Below are 22,372 nucleotides of genomic sequence, written 5' to 3' on the forward strand. Positions count from 1 at the left end.
GTTGTTTGTCTATTCTGACTCATGAACTGAAATACGCTTTGCCGACAAACACATCCAGGACCTGTCCTCACTCAGACCTATTATGTTAAGCTTAGTACAAACAACTTGTTGTGGATATACCCATAATGAGTAACATTCACAGTTGTTGTACTAATGTGAACCAATATTCAATTACCACAGGATCTGTGTCGTTATTATAACTGTAAATAATATTATAACCTTTTTAGCAGAAAGTGCATTACCTGCACTGTAATTACGATTGGTTAACCACGGAAGTTTAATTAAGAAACTGGTCGTGATGTGCCAACACAAATCAGTAACAAATGTTAAACAAACGTGTTTCCGGAATATAACCTTCACTCTCTGACATTTGAGATAATCGTACAAGCGTCTGGTGAAAACATAATCAAGGTCACATGAATGTTTCTGAAGGTTGGTCGTGTTTTGTCGAAGGTTCGAGCTGGAACTGTGACTGTGCAGGAAGTTATATACGTATTTACAAAACAAAGGAAATTAACTATTGCTGGAATGCTAATCTAAGTGAGTAAAATTAGGGACATTACGTGAGAACTGCTCAAATGAGAGTAGCAGCCACACTTTGACATAATCTGGAAAAGATCTGTGTCATATAGGTAAACTATAAAACCCTTTGTATCATAGTAAATGCCTGGAGGCGAAAAAATACAAACACCCATTATAATTATGAGTCAAACCGTATTAGTGCAAAACCTGGGAATTGTATATCAAGTGGTTTAAATAATGCATTTTCTTTACTTATCTGAAATATCTGAAAATGTACCCGTTGACTTTCAATATTACTTCTTGGTCTTAGTTTATGTGAGAAACCTCGTTTATACAAAAGACTGTCCCGGAACCCCTTGATTAATGGCAGTTGTATAACCAGTCTGTAGAGTGTCTATATAGATGTTTATGAAGATTACTCCCATACATACATAAACAAACAGTCTTGTTTACCTGGTAACTCCATCGTAGCAATGTTATGAACGACAAACAGTTGAAATACTTGGCATATTACTTTCTACCATATCAACACAGCAATTTACACCACCAGTTTTGTCAATGACACAAACTCGAAACGGAAACGGATGTTAAGTACACGAAGTAATTACCAAGCCGGCCCCGTTTCCGTAAAATATTTGTCGGCGGCCCGTGAAAATTGTATGCCATAAGTACTCTGTCGGTATTTAGGACAGGTATTTAACAGTAATTACAGGTGATCATCAGTTCATTTCGCTCATGAATGGTCGGTGAGGAAGGCAAACGTACCTGTTGTTGAGAATGAAATAATGCGCATCTTCATATAAACAGTGGAATGTTTACGATAATGGCCTCCGTATGACAGCAATGCCGTCTGACTGAGCACGTTCGCAGTCGTTAGAATACCAGTGTTGTAGTTGAATGGGAATTTTTGAGATATACTTCTATTGATTCTGCAGATCGGTCCTACGTAAATGTACTGAAAATGAGAGATGTATTATGTCTTTTACGGGACAGCCTGGTAAAATGTGCTTGTATGACGTCATTTGGAATTGCCTAACTGAAGCTGATGTAACTGTAATTGCAACTTCCCGAATAAACCAAAAAGGAGGAGTTGATGTTAAAACCACACATGGTTTATATCTTGTAATTACTATTTAATGTAACTGTCGGAACTGTGGCTCAAAGTCCAACATTTTATTTTGAAATTTTAGATAACCGCACCATATACATTTCATGATAAATATCTAAAATTTCAATTTCACATCAAATCGATCGGGCCTTGAACTACTATTCTCGTAGCTTAACTAAATTGTACTTAGGGGGAAAATCGAGTCACTAAAACGCAGTTTGAAATTTCCTGCAGAACCACGGAATGCGGAGCGAACGAATGTTTTACATGTTATGATAGCATTTGTAATGCGTATCATTTTGTCATGTATATTGTGTTGACGCCCATTTGTTTCTCCCATATCAAAATCATAAATGTGTTATGATAGTTTCATTGTTACTCCTTTTCTTGAAAGTAACACTCTGTTGTTAGCTATGCCGAAAATTATTCTTTTCTAAGGGTATTTTGTTTGAAGCTACCTCTTCCAAAACGCCTGGTCATTTTACCTGGAACGTTTGCAGAGACTTCATGTAATCGTTTCTTGTGTCAATGTTTTGTTTTATGTTTATCAACCTTAAGTTTTAATTATGGCTTTGTGGAATCTTCGGTAATCTGCGGAAAGCTTTATTTGTTTTTTTTTTCTCTTGAGTACGTTTCCACATTTCAACAAAAATGGCATTTATAGGAGGATACAAAATTCTAAAAAAACATATAATTGTATCATATCTTTATATCCTAAAGCAAGCCACAAAACAATCGCTGATAATAAAAAAAATGTAGCTATGCAAGCATTGATTGACTTATTGGTGTTTTCTTTATAGATCGCAAAGATAATTTAAAATACTGCTAAAATCAATGATATCTTATCTATGCACATATAATTTCTGATTCAGTTTCAACTCTCCAGCCTCATACCATCCATCAACATAAGAAATGAATACGATTTCGAGATTTTGTTTATCATATTAAACATATTTATGTGAGTAAAAACAAAGTAAACAGCCGTTCATGCTTCTAGATCGATATCTTAAACCCTTTGTCGCCATATAATTATCCTTTATGGATTATGTTATGGATTATGTGGTCATAGTCATAATATTGCCATGTGACATCATGAAGTATATGATTAAGCTTTTAATTGGCGCGTTCTTAATGTTAAAGGAAAGTATTATTATGCAGTTACGTAATAATTTTAATGAATTGCTCTGAACTCGCTATCAGCGAGAGCACCGCCGTCCTTTCGATCTACTCTATCCGTAAGCAACGCCTGCTGACTTGTAAATATTGATATATCAAAAGAGTTCACAAAAATGGTCTCCAGAAATATAAAAAAAGTTAAACTTAAATTTAAAATGATTTGATTTCATCTTCCAAATATATGATTTCCTGTTCGTTGGGTTTATCTTGCCTGGAGATTTTCATGATTTTCGAAATTAAAGTTTGATTCAGTTTCTGAGCTGAAGTGATATTTTAACGTGTTTTACAGTCCTATTTAATTCCAAAGTCCATCACTTTCCGAACAGACAGTAATTCCTCCTGTCCCGATTTTTATTTAAAGAAAATTACATTATGGTGAGATATATACATAAGCAGTATGACCTCAAAACATTTTGATTTCTATTACAAAAGTTGAACGTGTTCGTTTATAGCCGAGGTAAAAATAGCTTGTTTTGATACTAGGTAAAATGAAGCGCGTTATCTTATTCAATGAACTTCGTGTTTACTTAACTACACAGTGGTGAACGACACATTTTACGAGTATTGCATGCAAGATTTTATTAAGATTGAAAGGTTTTCAAAATCTTAAAGATAATCCTAAAAAATAAATTCCTTCTTTAAATAGACTTAACACTTTGTGCATGTTGGTACTAAACTTGTCGTTGCGAATGTAAAATGTTAGCAACGCCTAGTTCTTGATGATTACGTCAAGTATGTGCATCTCCGGAATTAGGACCACGGTCACTGTTGTAGAGAGCAAGGTACCAATTTAAAATTTGAAATAGGTCTTAGCATTTTCGAAAGTTTTATTTCAAAGATAAAGAAATCTCCCCTGGGCTTCTGAGTTACCAGACGGTCATTTAGTTATGACAATCTGAAATTAAAGGCTAAAATCAAAATTTGTGTCTTTATGGCAGAACTGTACCTGCCAGAAAGCTGTTCTGTCATATTATCTTGCTTCGGTCACTTTGTTTAAGGTGTCTCAACAGCAGAACCCCCAACATAATTAGGGGTTATGTTACCGGGCCGTATACGTGATCATACTTGACCTACTGTTCACACTGCAGCATATGTGATCTTTATTTGTTTTACGTATGTGCTGTCCTGGCTAAACCATTATTAAAATAATGCTACTATGGTCCTTGCTTGGCCCGACAATATATACAGAATGCCTGAATATGGCCTGCAATGATGCAAGGACTTAATATACTAAACAGCAAGACAAACACAAACAGTATACATTTTCTTTAAAACTCAATAACCTTTAATGATTTTACAACAAATATGAAATATGTTTAATCATCTGATGCCAATCGCATTTTGTAGCGCGCAAATGGTCTTGATGTGGAACGAGACCAGAGAATACCTACGTGTCGAGCAGTTGACCACATACCAACTTCACACCCGTTGGAGAATCGAACCTCGGCCATCTTGTTCAAAGGGGAGTTGCCTTATTAGTGCGCCATTCAGTTACATGCATGTACATGCATTCCGTAATTATTGCCAAATCACAAGGACGTCATCACTCCTTTCTATGATTAATTAATACGGAACATAAATCCCAAACTATTCATTTCAGTTGAAATAAATTAATCACATTGTGATATAATAAACATGATTATAACTAGAAATTGTTTGCTAACTATTTGACGGACTTTTCACCATTCTAACGGACTTGGTCTTTCATTACAAACCTATGTTTAAACCTCCTATGACCTACAACCCATCTTTCTATTATTAGTCTGCCTCACACATATTACTCGTTGCTTCTTTGTAACACAGAATCAACAATTGATTGTTCAATATAATCTGCTTTTTGTGCGTGTCTAATTATCAATCAAAGTATTGACAAGTACTGAGAGTGCTGAGAAAACGCCAAAATCGCACAAAAAAACACACCGTTTTTGACTTTCATTTTTGAAATTATATTTAGAGTAGGTCAAGGTCGTTCAGTTGTATAAACGTTAAAGTCCTTCACTAAAGCATGCTTATTGCCAAATATCGGTACATTGAGAATATTGGTTATTCAGAAAAAGTGGTTTGAATATTTTTACATGTATGACATTTGTGACCTTGAAAATCGACAACGGTCAATCATGTTTGCAAACTTGATAGCTGTAGTAAATGCATCATCGCATATGGTTCCTTAATATTACTTGTTAACCAATCTAGAATCAAATATCCTTAAGGTAGGATTAGAGTGATCTCCCTTAGTTGGAACCATGTGTTGGAGCAGCCATTGAGTAATAAAGATTACTGATTACCTCAATAGCCAATTACCTGACAATGTTATGTTTCAAATATCAAGACTCTAGACCTGGTAAAACGTTAGAAAAGGTTTTTTGAAGTTGTTGCCCTGAAATAGCACATATGAAATTTGACCCCTAAATAACTCAAAATTTGACCCGGTTAACTAAAAGGTTTCGTACGTAATATATGCGCATTGATGTTGTCAACATCATACCTGAATATTAAGGTAAAATATCAGAATTTCTTCGAAATATCCTTGATTAAAGAAATTTTAACTTTTTAAACATATGACCTTTGTGACCTTGATAGTTGATCAAGATCAACCATTCTATCAAACCTGATACCTAAACATCTGAGCATCTTGAATATCAAATAACAAGACTCTGGACCTTGTGGACCTTAAAAAGAAGATTTTAAAATTTGTTACCCAATATAGTGGATTTGAATTTTGACCCCTACCGAAAACCATTTGACCTTTGTCACAAAAATGTTTCTCTAGAAAAACATTTTGTTTGTTAGTTTACAAAACATATCAAAAGATGAACTCAAAACCTTCAGTCATCAATGAGTATTTGCATTTAAGGCTAAAACGTATATGACGTCATGGCGGCCATTTTGATTTTTTAAAAGAAGTAAAAAATATTACCAAATTAGGTGGGACAACTGGGGAAATCTTCATACTCTGGTCAAATGAAATTACCATCTTATACATTGCAGTCATTTTAAAAAGATTAAAGGAAAATATTCAAAATAGCATAGAATGTTAACGGTAAATGTTACATAAAAATTGAAAACATCAAATTAATACGGATAGAATTCCCCATTGATTACATGAATAATAATAAAAAAGGAAAAAGGAAAACAAGTGGTGACCTTTGACCCAACAGCGAGGATTTTTGTTCTACCTTTTTTGTATTAACATGTAATATGAAAAAATCAGCCCCGAAAAATGTCTACAAATGATATATCTCATGAATGCTATATACTCAAAGAATTTTGAGTTATTGCCATTTTAAGATTTTGACCTATGACGTCATGGCGGCCATATTGGAATTTAGACCTACTTGAAAAAGTCGCATGCACAACTTTAGACCTTGACCTACATTATACACGAAAGACAATTTACACATCTGCTACGAATCAAAACATTAGCTGCATACAAAAACATGGCGGAATAATAATGATAAGACGAAACATTACATAAACAATAGGTCTTTTCACAAAAAATTAAAAGCCCTTAATACTGACATGAAAACGTTGTCGAATATCTTAGCTATAGGTCATGCAGTAAAAAAAGTGCACCTGTGGTATCAAACAGGTGATCAAAAATGACTTTTGTAACATAGCATTACAGACGAATTAGCGTTATATTCGCATCTGTCGGCATGCATCATGCCAGTTGGAGATGCAGACATACGGGCATTCCAATAATAACGATTTTTTAAAGATAACACAAATCATTGTATCAACATGACTATCAGGTAGCATCGCATGTGCCAATATCAAACTCAGTGATTACGTCCTTATTAATTTCAAATGTGTTGATGATATTGGATGTGATGTTTTTGAAGTAGACATCCTGGCAATACGCATGTCACTCCAGAATATATGGCTATTACAAGGGACACTAAAGATGTTAGCAAGATCAACGGCAGCATACAATGTGCAGCTCTAAGCACGATGAATAGCATTAAGAAGAATTTGCATATGCAGCCAAGTAGAGAAAAAAAATCCCGCAATGTGAATATACCAAAACAAAAATCCACAGACGAAACTCTAATACGAGCACGGGAACTTAGCATTTGAAACCAAGTGTCCAATGCCTCAGTAGTTCAACGTGCAGGATTCACAACTACGGGAGGAAAAGTGTATGTTGTGTTTATGTGATTTAGATCAATGATTTGCATTTTATCAATGTGATAGTAATGACTTAATCAGATGGTCGTGTATCTGTTTCATATAGGGCTTGGGCGCATCTAATAAAAAGAAAATCGATATTAAATTTGACCTTGTATAGACTAAAGATTCTTGTTTCATATATTCACACCCCCGTCATCAAAATAAAATTATAAAATGAGAGTTTTGATTTTGTTATCATTCATATTTCATCATTATCACATAATTCTTATGAATTCAGTCGTAAAGATAATTGCAAAGATTTCTAATGTTCCAAAGTAACTCCGTTTATTACATCCTAATGGGCAGCGAAGAAAATAGAATGGCATAATATAACTGCATCAACCTTTGGTACCAAATGAGTATGACGTCATGCTTGGCAGCAGCAGTGGGATACTGCATTAAGATAAATTGTTTTTCGTTGTTATTTCACTCCACTGCACTGATGATGTCAGGGTTTTATTTTTAATCGATTTCAAATTATATAATTTCTGATAGTTCACTGGTAATAATGTAGTTCATGTGTTTATATTCCATTAAAAAAAGAATATTTAGGAATGCTCAGTTCCAGTAATATAATATGATGTAAGAGTTGTTCTAAAATCGATTGAGTACGTTTACAATCACCGAAATAAAGGACCCATGTACGACAAAATGGATTATATAGTGTATACAACATTACCCTGTTGCTTCAAATTGATTAACCCACTTCATAATTGAGTATATAAAATAATTCTAGTCACCACTTAAACACTTTCTGATTATATGATCGGCTTTCAGTGCACAACAATAAACGCACAAAGGTATCAGTTTGTTTGTGTAAGCAGGATAAAATGTTGGTATGCATAAAAACTGAAAACCTCTTCTTCAAAGAATGTTATAAAATGTATAAAATGTTGATTTTGTTCTAAAAATGGTTATTAATTCGACTGCCTAGTTCTGAGATTGAAACCAGGGTAGGTACAGGGACTAACAAAAGAGCTTTTGATCTCAATACGGCAGCCGTGAATATCATCAGCCAGGAGAGTGGCATCTGTCAGGGATGTGGCATCAGAACTATACAGGTGTTAAATAGTGATATTGTAAACAAATCAGACATGCTGAATTTAGGAGTTTGGTGAACACCAAAAATGTGTCAGTGGTGTTGCTTTTCCAGACATCCCCATTAAGCTGGCATATATTGAAAGTTTACTTTTAGTACATGGAGCAGTATACAAGTTTTATGTCTGAAATGTCCACAGAAGACAACGACAGGGGAAGACGGAATTGCAGAATGCGCCATACATTCATACACCATACACCCTTATAGAGATATCATAAAGCTGCAATAGCAAAGAAATCCATTTCAGATACATATACGTGAACCATTGAAGTACCTGTATAAACCCTAATAACTTAAAAAAACAGTATTCCTTAAACTGTATCGATGTACCCCATGATCCCAAACACAAAACACTTTTACTAATTTTACCGTATTGAAATGGAGAAAATGATTCAAAATTTGTAATGGAAAATAACTTCGCATGAAATAATCGCCCAATTGAGCAACACATCATCATATCAGCTCTTCAGGAAAGTTAAACATTTAAATAAATTACGAATGTATGGCACATTTCTGAGGAGGCTTTATGATTGCACTGACAGACAAAATATCGAGCTTCTATTTAATAACAAAGGCAAATAGCCAGATAATACAATGTACTTGTGGAAATCATGCGTTGAGATCCAGATTTAATGGGGGGTAAGAAAATAAACCACTTATTTTAGGCGGTGAATCTCAACGCAGTGTTATCTTTGAACGATGCAGTGGTCTAATTTGTTATAATTTGTGTTAGATAGAGTTTCTTGCCAATTTATAGTGGAATAATCACTGGAAATAAAACATATTACAAGCCTTTTTCAAAATTTGGATTGTTGATGAAGAAAGCTGATCAAAGTAAACATTTGATGGCATCATGAAGCAATAGGACTCAACAGTGGTAGTTTGAGTCGAAAGATTAAAAACGCATGTCTAAAATGTTGCGAACTATATGAAAAACGCAGCGAAAAGAAACGGTCCATGTAACACCCTGAATATATAACGTCCCAAATTTACGAATTTAGCCACAAGAGATCATTTATACTTAAACTAGTTTTTCATGTAAACATGCCGGGACGAATTCCAGTTATTAGTTTACGGCCAACATTTGAAACTGATAGTCCGACAAGCACTTATACAAATATTTGGTTTGTAGATTCCGAAATTCAAACCAACTAAATATTAATGCATTTCATGGTCATTTAGGGCTTATCAGTGGTTAATTTGGTCTAAAGGAAAATGCATGTCTAAAGTATTCTGAAACAGTAAAAGACTACAGCGAAAAGGAAAAGGTACCTTTTAAACCGTTACTAACGTAACTTATTAACAGTTTTTGGTTACAACATATAATTAACTCTTTTCCTGAAAACCCCGACATAATTTCCGTTAGTTTCTTCAGTTTTGAGTTCGATTAACGGCTGTATTGCCACAAGGGTGACCTTGTTGTTTTTTCTCTCTTTATTTTCATTCACAGAGATTTGCTATGCAAACAAAGCGTGTGCATAACCAATAAAGTGTGTACATGTACAAATATTATTTCCTGATCAGATCGCCATACAAGTAACCTTTAGGGCAGTAACCGTGAGATGAAAACGTAGATAGAGTCATTAAACTCGAAGTGATGGCGAATACATTAAACTCGTCATATATAACTACAGCTTCTTATAATGTTGTAATGCATACAAAGAGAACGGGAGGTGATAAACTACCTCCCTAATTCATGTAAACGGAAGCAAAAGAAGAGCCCGTCTATTTCCTTGCCTCAGTAACATCGGCTATGATTAGAAGATCACTACTCGATAAGACAAAGACACTGTGAACCAATGCTCGTCACGCTCAATGCAAGCAAAAGGAATTTTACAGTAAATAATTAGATAAAAAAGGTAAATATGTATATCATTTGATAAAGTATATTGGTGGATACGCTACCTGCTAATTAAAAACTTTTTTGCCATGGCATGTTTATTCTCGGGAAATTTTATTTGATAAGAAATAACATAAATACATATGTATATCGGATCGTCGACCGTTTCGCTACCTAAAATACTACGAGTTATGCCATGGTTTGCTGTTGCCGTTACCTACCTCATAGCTTCAACTCTCAAATACACAAAGTCTTGTCATCCTATGAAGCTGCTAAGGCTGATATTTTCCTTTGTTCGTACATTTCAATAACATGTACACCCACACCTTTGTACATATACCTATGATCAAATCTATGTTTGTGTTAGTACCTATCATGCGAAGGGAACTTAATATCGTTTTACTGATATTTTGACGAGGCATGTATTGTAATTTCATCTATGTACTTGAAGGTAACAATGCGGATTTCCCCGTTTGCAACACGCTATAAGCAACTGTCGTTGTACGTTCGATAGAGTAGTGGTCATTTGGAAATGATTCCATACAATTAACTACTAGGGGCGGGTGAATGTCCAGTACACAAAAGTACATGTAACGATATAACGTATCTAGGTCAGTAGATTGACGGAACTCGGTCAATGTCCGCTTGCATCTGCTTTGTAAAAGAAACACAATTTGAAAACGATACAGTTGTGAGTGATGATATCAGGAAAATACCGACGTGAAAACAAACCGTACTCCGAACTCAAAATCGATGAAACAGAAACGATAACATGAACCAGTGAATATAAGCATCAAAGAGCAATGAACAGGTAAAAGAAGAATTCGACCAGGTGATCCGGATTGGCAAGAGTTGCCTGCTCCATCTACAACTCCCAAAATCGATATTGAAACGTCGATTTTTCCGGGGTACGTGAAATAGTTTCTTGTGTTTCACAGAGTTCCTTTTCTTTTCTTTTGTTTCTCCATAGTTTCAGATCTTGTGTGTTTGTATTCATTCGAATGTTAATTCAGATTTTGTCCTCGTAATTCAATGTCCAAAGAGCATTGTCATCTCGTTCAATTTACTTCATCGCAAATATTCTGTCGTCTCTGTAATACAGTGTAACGCCCATTACATATATTGTGATATACGCGCACGTTAAATGTGACGCCTTCAGATTGTTTTAAATGTGACGTCACAACTAGTAAAAACGTCACAAGGCGTCATGCATGAACTGTAGCTATGTTTACCGATAAATGTTATTTCCTTATATTTTTATGTTTTCGACTAACAAATATATATATATCCAAGAAACAAACATTGGGTCCTAATATCCGGAAAACTATTTTGTCTTATTCATAACAGTATGCATCATTGTAAAATTTGAAAACGTCGTGAAAGTATTTTTACAAACATCATGATACTTAAGCCATAAGAACTGTGATGGTTTATCACCTGATTATTCTTACAGTATCATAACACTCATCATATGAATAACGTCGTCAACCTACGTCTTATAACTGCAGTTGAATGTGGTTTCCCATTGTTTTAATTGTGACTTCACAACTAGGACATCTTCTTGACGTCACTGACTCTCAAATGCATTGAGACATCACAATAAAAAGTAGCTCAGAGTATATTATATAAATATAAATATAAATATGACATTCATTTTTTGCGCATGTGATATTTTTCACTGTCTCGTGGCAATATCACCCGCGCCCCTTAACACCAATGTATTTTCGGAGGGTGACAGAGTTTTTTGTTTAATTTTCTCCCAACCAATCAAATAGCTAGAAATTCACTTGAGGTGTAACAAATGTAAATATTTCATACTTTCAACTCAGCAGGAGGGCTTTTGTTATGACGAAAAATCGTACGATGAACGCAACACGCCCACACACGTGATTGCACATTTAAAAATTTAGAATGCCAAACATGAATTGCACTGCAATATGCAGCTCTTTTGTCTTGGTGATGATAACGGCCAAAACGTTCGAAACCCAAAATGGTCTGAACTACTACTGTAAAATTATTGGTCATGTTTATAAAGTTCTACATTCGATTCCATTTCATATCAGATTGATAAGCCAAATGCTCGCTAAAAAGAACCATTCTAAGGACCAGTTTGATAAATTTCTCATTAAATGGAAATGCAAATACAATCCTATATTTAAACACGAGTCTCTATAATTTGTCGACTGCATTGGTGTGTGTGGTAATCATGTTGATATTGATACCAGTGCCGAGCAGAATTACCTATCATACATCTCAAAGCACATCCCCTGTTGACTATAAATATTGTCTCTGATTATCAGACGCCTGTGTGTTTTGGCAAGGGTTCAATATCGCTGTGAAACTTTTGCAGAACTCTGCACCTTAAATCTTCATGTCTGTTCTTGTTCTCCCGTCTTCCGACAAATATGAAAAACCATGGCATTACCTAAGCTGTAGATTGCAAAACCAACATTCTTAACGTATTTAAGGGGAAATAAACCACTTAAACAATAGTTTTATATGTATTACATGTATTAACATCAGTATATCACATAAATGACTGATGATTCCAATAATTTAGCACTATTACAAACAAAATAACATTGATTTATAACTCAATCATTTACAGAATGAAATACAAAAGAGTCATTATAAAAAAAATTATGGAGTGAACCATGATATCTCACGTTCAAAAGATTCATTTTTAGAATTCATGGTTGCATTAGAAATAATGGTTAAGATCAATTTTCCTAAATATTTCCCTAACCCTTGCTTTATAATTAAACTGACTTGTTTATACAAAATGGATTACTCTGGCAAAAAAGGCTAGCTGAGGCAACGTTTAACTTACACCATTTTAGGCAATATGTATCTTTGTATATTCTAGAGCGTCTTTAAGAAGATATCCATATTTTGATGTCTCAATCAAAGAAACATATACCAAATGACATCCTGATAAAAAATGCCGATGATTGTTTGGTAATATCGGAGGGGAGACTATTCCGTCTTTACTATGAAGCCACTATAAAGAGATAGCCATATTCTGTTTAGAATACCTTATCGCCATTTATCAAAATAGTTGTGAAGATAGAACCGACTTATTCTGATGGAAAATAAACAACCTCGCCTTCAGAATGAATATCTTAAGAATTCCAATTTGAAATCACCTATGTACTCTGCCAACACTTGGGGAGAAGTGCTCGAAAACAACCTTCTCAAAACATCAATGGCTAGAAGTCTACATACACGTGACCTACAAATTATAACGTACCCACAAAGTACACGATGATTTCTTATTAATTGTTTTCAATGTAATCACAAAGTCGTGTCTAGGTGCCAGATTCGGTTACATATTATAAATTACAATCATCGGAATGGACTTATAATAAAAGGTAAGATTTGTATACAACAGCGTGCCTAGGTGCTACCAGAAACTAGCATATTATCAGCTCGAGATGTTTAGCTTTCTCACGCAAGGACATAACTGCGCTTGCAATGACGTCATTATGATTGAGGATTTCATACTTACATTGATTTGTCATATCAATGGGGTCTTTAGGATATGAAATACATTGTCCATCGTTTCACTATGTTGATAAATCTGCTAATATAAGTGACATCCGCGCTTTCCCCCCAGCAATTGACGCTGTTTCCTACGTAACCTTTACAGGTTCCCGTCAAATGGACGCGTTCCAGTGTGTTTATAATTGGATTTTAAGATTTGAAAATCTGATGAACATGTATCTGAAATACCTGCCTAATGTTGTGCAAAGATAAAATATTTTGAATTCATTTATTCTTTTCACAACAAAACAGTGGTAGTTAAAAGAGATATAGTAAAGTTGGATTATGTAAACTGCAGTTACCGTAAGTGTTTGAAGCATTTGTTTTAAATATTTAAATGATTTAAAACTTTAAGAAGTTGTTTAGTAGGCTCAGTAAGGCGCCGGGCTCGACGGGTTGTGGGTTCGCGTCACGTCACGGCACTGTGTTGTATCTTTGAGCAAGATATTTTAATCTGCTTGTTCTAGTCTACCAAGCTGTCAATGAGTACGTAGTTGGGCAATGCTGGAATTGTTGAATGCTATCCTTGAGCGTCGAAATGGCAGCACCGGCTGTATGCTCCTCATGGAGTTGAGACAGATATTGGCTGATTGCAAAGGCCCTATAACCACGGATAATAGTTTGTGAACAACTTTGAGACACCCAACAAACTAGGTTGTGATAAAGCTGTAAATAAGATGCTCGAATTATTAATTAATTATGGTTAAATATATTTTTTGAAACCACATATTGACAAAAGCTAATTTTTCTTTAAAATTTTACTATTTTTGAACACTTAAGTGAAACATGTTCTCATAACCTATTTGTTCATTTGTAGACTTTCGTCAGACTGAGGACTTAAGGCGACGCCATATTTACCAAGATAAAGGATAAAGATTGAAATCCTATCATTTTATGACTTCAAAATGTTTCTATATTTTGAGATTTTAAATGGAATGAAGTGCCCCTACTTATCTCATCGAGGTAGGTCTAACATATTGAAACCCAGTAGGCGATCGGATGTCGTGTTCGTGTGGGAAAGGAAGCGCTGATAACCCATAATCATCCTTAACTGATTAAAACGACTGTATATTTGAGACGCATCTGGCCTCATTTTCACAACAGTAAGAAACATAAACATAGCGCAAAGTCAGCAAGCAAAGAGAAAAAAAACCAGAACTGAAAGTCACAATGAAAAGGTAGGAGAATCCGGAAGTGAAAACAAAACAGCACTTCGTTGAGAAAATCGACGACACCACATTCAAACATGGTTAGTTAACAGCTCTAAATAATACTTTCTCTTTGAAAGGTTCAATGTTCAAAGACAACACTTACATGGGGAACATTAAAAGTGGTCACTTAACAAAAGTAGTCTCTAATAGATGATTTCATGAGTAGGTTTGGTTGTAAATGTAGGGACAAGTGCAGTAAGGAAACACATAGATCGTTGAAAAAGGTACAAAGAAAGTATGACAATGTGTTCCGAAAGGGTTTTCGTCCTCCGTTTCCATGACATACTCGCCATATTAATACATGTTAAATCCTATATAATGTCATTGTGCTATTTCATTGTGTAATATATTGATTGTATTATGCTCAAAAGTGTATCTTGTAACTGCATTATCATTCTCTGGCTCTCACTAAAACAACAAGACATTTCCTGGATTTGACGGAGATTTACATGGCGAAAGACGCTTTTCCTCTCTGAACACTTAATCCTTAGTCCTTGAAAATGTTCAATGATCAGCATTAAAATACTGACTTTGTCGATATTTGGCTAATTTTTATTTAAAATATCGATTTTGTTGACACTTCGGTTCGGCACGCTCTTTATCTTTCCCTTCAGTACGTCACTGAATGTATTAATAATATTGCTAACCCTGAACTTATCAATACTTAACATAGTCTTATACATGAGGGTTTTAATTAAGGATAACCAGTGCCACTGCCAAAACTGTATCTGAAAATAGGAAACAGTTTTTTTCGGCATGAATATTGCTTTAAGAAATCATTTCTGAAAATAAAATCATCCCTAACGGTACATTTATGAAAAAAAATAATGCAGATAAAATAAACAAATATAATCAACGGCAGTCTTCTGAGTGTTAAAATCAATCGACGGGACTACGCCGGGATTCGAACTCTGGACTTGAGATCGTTCTACTATCACTCTAACCGGTTAAACTATCTGGTCGACGGAAGTATTCTGGCCCAACTGTGCAACAGTTACATCCAAGATAAAAGTAAGGGGGTGTCACTGTACAGTATATATACCAACAAACAGCGTGCAGTGGGACAGGCATCCCTAAGTATACTAACTGGAACAGTTTTAATATTTCTTAATTAGTTATGGCTAAATTATACATTCGAGTTAACGACCATTGTCTGTATTGAGTGAGTCGTTTAGTCTTCATTGTTTGTACATGTATGTTAACCTCTCAGACAAAACCAGTTGGGCGTATCTGCGTATTGTGGCCCTGGTCCTGGCATTTCATCAAATTCTTGTGTAGGGTTAATTTTAGGTAAAACACATTACGCATTTAACACTATGTATCTATGTCGTTGAGTACATAATAATTAACTTGAAAAAATGAACGGCATTTCCAATCAAAACATCTTCACATTAGGAGTGTGTTTTCTTCTTATGTACGTAAGCTTATATGATTATTCTCTTGAATGTTTTAAACATTTCTTCCTGTAGAAGAAGTTGCTAAATTAAAACACTTGAATGTTGATGATTTTGCTTGCAATGCAAACAAACAGCAACTGATGGTTTATTCAGATATTTCATGAGTACATACAATATCACTTATTTCCATCAAAACATCCACAGTTCATTCAGTTCTTTTATTGTTCACCTGGTGCCTAGTGACTTACTGTGTAATCTAATGAGTAACAAATCATGAACAATTATTGTAACTATTTGGTGATATCTGGAACATGGACCAGGAAAACGAGACCATTTAATATAAATACATTTTTACTTATATGAATGTAGTTAAAAAAGACGATAGTTGAGAGATATAAAGTTTCGTAATACACGGAAAGTGATATTTAATGGAAATTGTCAATGGGTTGTGTTATAAATAGGCTAATGTCTGCAATTTATATCACGATTCACTGGAACAGAACCAAAACAAAGAGCAATTGTTTTTCTTGTTCTCCGAAAATACACAGTTTGCTCTTGTCTACCTATATACAAATGTGCATTACATAAGGCCAAATATGGATGTGCAGCTTAAAGATTCTTTGTTGTGTCTTGTTATATACACTTGTAGAAAGATGTGTCATCTTAAATTCGATAAAATTCAAACATTTAGTTTTATTTGACTTCAAATATTTGTTTGGTATCCAAAGTGTTAACAGCTGTTTTTAAGGACGTTTCTCCGTGAGCAATGCGTGCGTGATTGTGTGCTGAATGCGTTACATTGGTGTTGGTGACTCCTTGCGACAGTGAGCATCTGATGCCGAATACTACCTCACCGAAATACCAGAGCATAAAGCACCCAGCATAGTATTCCAACCGATCACAATAAACTGGCAACGGGTTAAACAGTATGGTTCCAAAAAGAAAGGGGCGTCATAATGAATTCACGCATCAGCAGCAAGAATTTTATAATATTCGTTTAATGTGTTTTTAAATTACTGATATATATATTGATGTAAGCGGTAGGTATCGTTGATTTTCATATACAAAAACTCCACACTTCTATGTATTAAAACATATCAGTCAGACATATACCTCATGTGAAGAATGCCTGGTATATATATACATGCATATAGCTGTCGTATTGAGATTGTCAGTACGAAAACGTAGAGAAGAAGAAATTTTGCAACAGCTGGGATACGTTTTTTTTCAAAGATACCGTCGTTTTATTTAATCTTTGCAACAATCTAGTGCAATCGGATGTAATAAAACATATTTTCCAAATCTAGCACCAGATCCTCACAACATGAGATTCAACCATACGAAGTATTGTCAGATTTAAATTAGCTTATTTGGTGTTTTGTTTTACATATTTTAACTGCTGAATTGATCCTGTTATTTAAACCAAATTTGATCAATTTTTTCATAAACAATTATTTTGAACAAGAAGGTGACATTACGACAACATTTCTTGATTGCTGGACTGGCAAATTAAAAGATAAGGTAAATATATATCAATGTAATAACCATAACGGTACAATCAGAATATAACAAAACGCATTTATCTTACAATTTCTTAAATCCTTGAAACGAATCTGGAAACAAACTTTTTAATTATCAAATCAGTCATAGAACATTGAATACAGAATACATCTGGAAACCTGATTATCTTATTTTCTTTTCTTATTTCTTTAATACGCTGAAAACAAATAAGATATAAAGAAGTAAAATTTACAATTTCTGATAGCTTTGATATTCCTAACAAAAACATTATATACTTAGTCAACACATCCCCTTTAGAATAAAATACCAAGTTTATTTTGTTTGACATAATTCGAGAAAGGTGGAGATAATTTTTAATTATCTATGAAGATAACCCCACTTTGAGCCTTCCTGTCTCAGCTGCCAATGATATGCTTTATCTGTGTAAGTAAATAGATGGATAGCATTCCAATGTTAGCGCAATTTGATGTTGTATGATTAAAATCACTCTGGAACAAGTTCTCAATAAAGTGTTCTCATTTGGATCATAAGGTTTTGACAGTAGGTATGCGGTGATAACGGTTTTTAGCGCATATATTTTCTCAAAATAGCCACCTACCTTGTTGTTGAGCTCTGCATCACAACGGTAAGCGCTGGTTTCCCAACACGGCTGAGGATTAATAAAATGTTTTTTTTATATACAATAAAAATCCTCAGAGGAATTTCATAGTTAATGAAGATACTTTATTCAAAATATGACGCCCTAAAGCAAATACGTAGTATATCAGCCGTTTGTATTAGCAGTTGAATCAAAAGAGCGCTTTATTAAAATGCACGAATAATATGAAATGAAAATCATTAACGAACTGTTTTAAATTCAAATACAGTCTTCAGATTTTTGAAAGCAGATCAACTATCGTATGCAGGTGTCATTAGAAATTTGAAATCGTGATTTTTAACAACGATGACTACGAAATCCGTAATGGTACAACAAATAGTGAAACGAAAAGAAGCCTAAGACGACAAAGGATTGAAACAGACAAGTAACAACTAAACAACAAATAGTGAAACGAAAAGAAGCCTAAGACGACAGAGGATTGAAACAGACAAGTAACAACTAAACAACAAATAGTGAAACGAAAAGAGGCCTAAGACGACAGATGATTGAAACAGACAAGTAACAACTAAACAACAAAAGAAAAACAAAGTGCCAGCAAACACACGTGATTCGAACTCAAATTCAACCAAACTATAACTAAATATAAACAACATGGATTGGATACCATTGAAAAAATAAAAAGGAAAATAAGACTATGTGTTCCGAAACGTTTAGCGTCTTCTGCTTCAGCTTCATTGAAAACTCGCAATGTAAATCTAGGTCAAATCAAAGTGATGTCATGTCCTCACATCCAGAGTTTGGTTGTGACAAAAAACATAAGGCGCTTTAATGTTCTACTGAGCATAATCCATTTACAGTTACTGTCGTTAAAAACTAAGCTATTGGTTGAATATTTTAGGAGACTTTCAAAATATCAAACCGGTTAATGTTTTTTTTTTGTATTTTGAGTTAAGATAATATTTGGAATTCGTGTGATAAAAAGACGGCCTGCTAATGCATTAAGTCTAGGAAGAGTAAAGAATTGGTAAACGTTGCGCTCTGCTATCTAGATAACACAACTTGTAACATTGCGTTATGTGATCTGTGAAGTATTACATGTACCTTCATTATGTCGGCTCATGTCTGTTCCCATGGCGATTTTACTTCCCATAATGCCTAGCAGATGTCACGCGCAGCTGGCAAAACCATGTGTTATCATTAACGCATTTCGATTCACGCCTCTGTCCTGCTTTTTTTGGTTATTTTCTTTCCTGTTTTTCAAACTATTGATCGACACTGAATTGTACAGGTTACTTATTTAATACCAGTTCCATAAAACATATTACACAATTTATCACTCGCAAAAATGTTATATCCTGTATAATGTATACTTTAAGTTTTAAAATATCACCTTTTTACATTTGTGGTACAAAAATGTAGCGGTAGACCGCACGTTTTTGAAGATAACTTATCATAATTACATATTTTTGAGGATTTCGTTTATTTTCGATATGAACATTTGATTCAATATTCATCACACATACCAGGAATATATCCTAAAGAATCCAAAATAATCCGGTTTGATAAAGTTTCACAGTATACGCCCCTCACCTCAAATAAGCTAGTAATAAAAATGTTCATCAATCCTATCATTCAATTTATGAATGTAAAGTTTTTTTGGCTATGTACATGTACATAAGAATACTATAAAGAGAACGCCACTACAGTTCATGGTGTTCATTTAAATATGAATGTCACTAACATGAAGCAATGCATTGATACATATTTCACATATCTTTATCACGCAATGCTATCAAGAATCACGCTAATAACAAACACAACAACAAGAATCTAGTTATTTATATGTTACATTATTTTCATTAGCGTTGCATGAGCGATGTTCGGACTGATCAGATTCAAGTTGCGCCCAATGCATGTGGTGTCTAATGACTAGGTAATGTACTACAGGTGAACGTGACGCTTCGTAGTCCGCTTCAAATAGCAGCATTTACACCACTGAATAAATCGCTCAAGAGAAAAAAAGATTGTTGGATTGCGATTCCGTCCACAAGCTGTCGTTGACAATACAAACAAAACGGTGAAAACCCTTCAAATATATGACCTATATCTAATGTCGAGAAATAAGATATATGGATTAGAAGGACTTAATTAGAATTTAAATATGTATGCAATCAATTTATTTTAATACCATTATCTTCCTTTATAAAAACGCAATATTATTGATAAATACTAAATTTCATTGCATGCATCTTTTCATCTGAAAATCGTTTCGTAACTAATTTGGTCCTTTCCGTACCGCCGGATAGAATGTGACCAGGGCCCGTATTCATGAACCATGATCATGCTCAAGCATTAACTCTGTGCTCAAACCAGCTTTCTTATTACTAACGTAAATCATGTCAGAACGATCAAAAAGTCAATTGTAAAAATTAAAAACAGTATTCCACTTTAAATTTCCGTAACAATGACAAAATAAGTTTTTTTTGATAATCTATAACCAGAACAAGAAAGTAGGCTTGAGCAAAAAATCCGTGCGTGAACATGAGAACGGTTTCATGAATATGGATCCCCGTCCATGTTAATAAGGTACCCATATATCTTAATATATAGAATAATAAACATTTTGAATATCCTCGGTTATTCACACTGATGGCTGGCTTAGAATTGATGCCTGTCAAAATACGATCATTCACAGAAGGTTTTGTTTTGTTAGGCCGCCTATAGACCGTGTCTGTAAAGATAAGATCGCTATCCACTTTGAATCAACAAAATAATATGAACAAACACGATTCTTCCATTCAGGGTTGACATATCAGCAGATTGTGTTTATGTATCTATCTCCCACGCTCATTTGCTTTTTAACCATTCACAAGTTTACGATTCTTTCTTTGTAGACGCACCGGAATTTCGATTTGAAGTTCCCTTTAACATCCAAAATGAGAGAGTTTTTACCTCCTCATTTTCTTCTCCTTCTGACGAATCACATAGAGCTTGACATAACAGTCAACATTTACTTAGCCATTACATACATTAAGTTTGGCATATATAGTATAGGTCGCCTCCTGTTGTTTCCTCCGTTCATCAAAATCTGTAACAATATCCCAACGATAATAAGCCGTAAATGGCTTACCTACGGGTGGCCGATATTTTTTATTATTATTAATCCTCAGTATTACTTAGAAACCTATTTTTATGAAATTGCGGGTTATGAAAAAATGTCAAAAATGTACGATCTGAAAAAGCTATTATTTGTTGTTGTTTTTTCATTGAGGATGCCGCCATAATATAAGAGAGTATTTGTTTTAGTATTTCAAATATCCATTCAGAATCCCCGTGTAAATCTTGTCTGTTTGACACTGGATTTGATTTTTAGGGAAACCATTTTTTTTTTTTTTAATAAACTAGTACATTTACAGAGGAATACGGAACATGTTAGACGATAAACAACCTGATTGCAGCCTCACTTTTGCTGATATGCGGTCAAGGTTCCATACGGAACTCCTTCAGCTGTCTCACGTACACTTGTAAACAACGGGATTGGTTCGATTGTCTGTCTACAGATATTTATAGCTAGAGCACGCCAATATCGTGATTCAGGGAGTTATTTTAACACGGTCAACAAATCCATTGCCAACGATTCCAAGAAAAATCGTACATGCATCTTACGTTGCATGTGCGTAGTATTATTTATTTGATAAGCGAGCGTTTGTCACTTATTACTGAGTTTAACCTAGTTTTGGTGTTAGAATTTGTTTGCTGTTTATCAAATTCAAAGATGTCGTTTCGTGTCGGTCCAGATTATTTTAACGGCATTTGCAGTAAAAAAGGTTCACTAGCACTGATACTGAAAAAGGTAAAATCATCCTGTACGGAAAATGCTCGCGTCCTTGATCTTCAAACTGATTGCAGTTCGGAAATGTTCGCGTGGGAAATAGTTCTGAAACAGTATATTCTATAATTCTCTAAAATGCTATAAATATATATTCGCGAAAATTTCCACTTTTACAGTACATGGGACCATAGTAATGGTTTTAAAACCAATACGCGTCTCCTTCATTCCTATACCTTTGCATGTTCGGAGAAATAATAACACTGCTGTATCACACTGCTTGCCGTTAGATGCAGGGCCCTCTGTAGAATCGGGGGTTTCCTTTTGTGTCTTATGTTGGGTGACATTGGAAATAAAA

Source organism: Mizuhopecten yessoensis, unplaced genomic scaffold, assembly GCF_002113885.1.
Source record: "Mizuhopecten yessoensis strain PY_sf001 unplaced genomic scaffold, ASM211388v2 scaffold10707, whole genome shotgun sequence".
NCBI classification, from domain to species: domain Eukaryota; kingdom Metazoa; phylum Mollusca; class Bivalvia; order Pectinida; family Pectinidae; genus Mizuhopecten; species Mizuhopecten yessoensis.